The sequence below is a fragment of the Oncorhynchus mykiss genome, chromosome 18 (genome assembly GCF_057628025.1).
Source record: "Oncorhynchus mykiss isolate SJ-2025 chromosome 18, ASM5762802v1, whole genome shotgun sequence".
In the NCBI taxonomy this organism is placed as follows: domain Eukaryota; kingdom Metazoa; phylum Chordata; class Actinopteri; order Salmoniformes; family Salmonidae; genus Oncorhynchus; species Oncorhynchus mykiss.
The window spans coordinates 18,982,867-18,987,674 of NC_143039.1; positions in this window are offsets into that span (position 1 = coordinate 18,982,867).

Here is a 4,808-nt window from a genome sequence, read left to right on the forward strand (position 1 = left end):
TTATGTGGTTGGTTAGTATTATCTGGTTGGTTAGTATTATCTGGTTGGTTAGTATTATCTGGTTGGTTAGTATTATCTGGTTGGTTAATATTCTCTGGTTGGTAAGTATTATCTGGTTGGTTAGTATTATCTAGTTGGTTAGTATTATGTGGTTGGTTAGTATTATGTGGTTGGTTAGTATTATGTGGCTTGTTAGTATTATGTGGTTGGTTAGTATTATGTGGTTGGTTAATATTATGTGGTTGGTTAGTATTATGTGGTTGATTAGTATTATCTGGTTGGTTAGTATTATGTGGTTGGTTAGTATTATGTGGTTGGTTAGTATTATGTGGTTGGTTAGTATTATCTGGTTGGTTAGTATTATCTAGTTGGTTAGTATTATCTAGTTGGTTTGTATTCTCTGGTTGGTTAGTATTATCTGGTTGGTTGGTATTCTCTGGTTGGTTAGTATTATCTTGTTGGTTAATATTTTCTGGATTGTTAGTATTATGTGGTTGGTTAGTATTATGTGGTTGGTTAGTATTATGTGGATTGTTAGTAAATGTGGTTGGTTAGTATTATCTGGTTGGTTAGTATTATCTAGTTGGTTACTATTATGTGAATTGTTAGTATTTTCTGGTTGGTTAATATTATCTAGTTGGTTAGTATTATGTGGTTGGTTAGTATTATGTGGTTGGTTAATATTATGTGGTTGGTAAGTATTACCTAGTTGGTTAGTATTATGTGGTTGGTTAGTATTATGTGGTTGATTAGTACTATCTGGTTGGTTAGTATTATGTGGTTGGTTAGTATTATCTAGTTGGTTAGTATTATCTGGTTGGTTAATATTCTCTGGTTGGTTAGTATTATCTGGTTGGTTAGTATTATCTAGTTGGTTAGTATTATGTGGTTGGTTAGTATTATGTGGTTGGTTAGTATTATCTGGTTGGTTAGTATTATGTGGTTGGTTAGTATTATCTGGCTTGTTAGTATTATGTGGTTGGTTAGTATTTTGTGGTTGGTTAGTATTATCTGGTTGGTTAGTATTATGTGGTTGGTTAGTATTATCTAGTTGGTTAGTATTCTCTGGTTGGTTAATATTCTCTGGTTGGTTAGTATTATCTGGTTGGTTAGTATTATCTAGTTGGTTAGTATTATGTGGTTGGTTAGTATTATCTGGTTGGTTAGTATTATGTGGTTGGTTAGTATTATCTGGCTTGTTAGTATTATGTGGTTGGTTAGTATTATGTGGTTGGTTAGTATTTTGTGGTTGGTTAGTATTATCTGGTTGGTTAGTATTATGTGGTTGGTTAGTATTATCTGGCTTGTTAGTATTATTTGGTTGGTTAATATTATGTGGTTGGTTAGTATTATGTGGTTGATTGGTATTATCTGGTTGGTTAGTATTATGTGGTTGGTTAGTATTATCTGGTTGGTTAGTATTATCTAGTTGGTTAGTATTATCTAGTTGGTTTGTATTCTCTGGTTGGTTAGTATTATCTGGTTGGTTAGTATTTTCTGGTTGGTTAGTATTATCTGGTTAGTTAATATTTTCTGGATTGTTAGTATTATGTGGTTGGTTAGTATTATGTGGTTGGTTAGTATTATGTGGATTGTTAGTATAATGTGGTTGGTTAGTATTATCTGGTTGGTTAGTATTCTCTAGTTGGTTAGTATTATGTGGATTGTTAGTATTTTCTGGTTGGTTAATATTATCTAGTTGGTTAGTATTATGTGGTTGGTTAGTATTATGTGGTTGGTTAGTATTATGTGGTTGGTTAGTATTATGTGGTTGGTTAGTATTATCTGGTTGGTTAGTATTATGTGGTTGGTTAGTATTATCTGGTTGGTTAGTATTATCTGGTTGGTTAGTATTATCTGGTTGGTTAGTATTATCTGGTTGGTTAATATTCTCTGGTTGGTAAGTATTATCTGGTTGGTTAGTATTATCTAGTTGGTTAGTATTATGTGGTTGGTTAGTATTATGTGGTTGGTTAGTATTATGTGGCTTGTTAGTATTATGTGGTTGGTTAGTATTATGTGGTTGGTTAATATTATGTGGTTGGTTAGTATTATGTGGTTGATTAGTATTATCTGGTTGGTTAGTATTATGTGGTTGGTTAGTATTATGTGGTTGGTTAGTATTATGTGGTTGGTTAGTATTATCTGGTTGGTTAGTATTATCTAGTTGGTTAGTATTATCTGGTTGGTTAGTATTATCTGGTTGGTTGGTATTCTCTGGTTGGTTAGTATTATCTTGTTGGTTAATATTTTCTGGATTGTTAGTATTATGTGGTTGGTTAGTATTATGTGGTTGGTTAGTATTATGTGGATTGTTAGTAAATGTGGTTGGTTAGTATTATCTGGTTGGTTAGTATTATCTAGTTGGTTACTATTATGTGAATTGTTAGTATTTTCTGGTTGGTTAATATTATCTAGTTGGTTAGTATTATGTGGTTGGTTAGTATTATGTGGTTGGTTAATATTATGTGGTTGGTAAGTATTATCTAGTTGGTTAGTATTATGTGGTTGTTTAGTATTATGTGGTTGATTAGTACTATCTGGTTGGTTAGTATTATGTGGTTGGTTAGTATTATCTAGTTGGTTAGTATTATCTGGTTGGTTAATATTCTCTGGTTGGTTAGTATTATCTGGTTGGTTAGTATTATCTAGTTGGTTAGTATTATGTGGTTGGTTAGTATTATGTGGTTGGTTAGTATTATCTGGTTGGTTAGTATTATGTGGTTGGTTAGTATTATCTGGCTTGTTAGTATTATGTGGTTGGTTAGTATTATGTGGTTGGTTAGTATTTTGTGGTTGGTTAGTATTATCTGGTTGGTTAGTATTATGTGGTTGGTTAGTATTATCTAGTTGGTTAGTATTCTCTGGTTGGTTAATATTCTCTGGTTGGTTAGTATTATCTGGTTGGTTAGTATTATCTAGTTGGTTAGTATTATGTGGTTGGTTAGTATTATGTGGTTGGTTAGTATTATCTGGTTGGTTAGTATTATGTGGTTGGTTAGTATTATCTGGCTTGTTAGTATTATGTGGTTGGTTAGTATTATGTGGTTGGTTAGTATTTTGTGGTTGGTTAGTATTATCTGGTTGGTTAGTATTATGTGGTTGGTTAGTATTATCTGGCTTGTTAGTATTATTTGGTTGGTTAATATTATGTGGTTGGTTAGTATTATGTGGTTGATTGGTATTATCTGGTTGGTTAGTATTATGTGGTTGGTTAGTATTATCTGGTTGGTTAGTATTATCTAGTTGGTTAGTATTATCTAGTTGGTTTGTATTCTCTGGTTGGTTAGTATTATCTGGTTGGTTAGTATTTTCTGGTTGGTTAGTATTATCTGGTTAGTTAATATTTTCTGGATTGTTAGTATTATGTGGTTGGTTAGTATTATGTGGTTGGTTAGTATTATGTGGATTGTTAGTATAATGTGGTTGGTTAGTATTATCTGGTTGGTTAGTATTCTCTAGTTGGTTAGTATTATGTGGATTGTTAGTATTTTCTGGTTGGTTAATATTATCTAGTTGGTTAGTATTATGTGGTTGGTTAGTATTATGTGGTTGGTTAGTATTATGTGGTTGGTTAGTATTATCTGGTTGGTTAGTATTATGTGGTTGGTTTGTATTATGTGGTTGGTTAGTATTATCTAGTTGGTTAGTATTATGTGGTTGATTAGTATTATCTGGTTGGTTAGTATTATCTAGTTGGTTAGTATTATGTGGTCGATTAGTATTATCTAGTTGGTTAGTATTATCTAGTTGGTTAGTATTATGTGGTTGGTTAGTACTATCTGGTTGGTTAGTATTATGTGGTTGGTTAGCATTATATGGTTGATTTAGTATTATCTAGTTGGTTAGTATTATCTGGTTGGTTAGTACTATCTGGTTGGTTAGTATTATGTGGTTGGTTAGTATTATCTAGTTGGTTAGTATTATCTGGTTGGTTAATATTCTCTGGTTGGTTAGTATTATCTGGTTGGTTAGTATTATCTAGTTGGTTAGTATTATGTGGTTGGTTAGTATTATGTGGTTGGTTAGTATTATCTGGTTGGTTAGTATTATGTGGTTGGTTAGTATTATCTGGCTTGTTAGTATTATGTGGTTGGTTAGTATTATGTGGTTGGTTAGTATTTTGGGGTTGGTTAGTATTATCTGGTTGGTTAGTATTATGTGGTTGGTTAGTATTATCTAGTTGGTTAGTATTCTCTGGTTGGTTAATATTCTCTGGTTGGTTAGTATTATCTGGTTGGTTAGTATTATCTAGTTGGTTAGTATTATGTGGTTGGTTAGTATTATGTGGTTGGTTAGTATTATCTGGTTGGTTAGTATTATGTGGTTGGTTAGTATTATCTGGCTTGTTAGTATTATGTGGTTGGTTAGTATTATGTGGTTGGTTAGTATTTTGTGGTTGGTTAGTATTATCTGGTTGGTTAGTATTATGTGGTTGGTTAGTATTATCTGGCTTGTTAGTATTATTTGGTTGGTTAATATTATGTGGTTGGTTAGTATTATGTGGTTGATTGGTATTATCTGGTTGGTTAGTATTATGTGGTTGGTTAGTATTATCTAGTTGGTTAGTATTATCTAGTTGGTTTGTATTCTCTGGTTGGTTAGTATTATCTGGTTGGTTAGTATTTTCTGGTTGGTTAGTATTATCTGGTTAGTTAATATTTTCTGGATTGTTAGTATTATGTGGTTGGTTAGTATTATGTGGTTGGTTAGTATTATGTGGATTGTTAGTATAATGTGGTTGGTTAGTATTATCTGGTTGGTTAGTATTCTCTAGTTGGTTAGTATTATGTGGATTGTTAGTATTT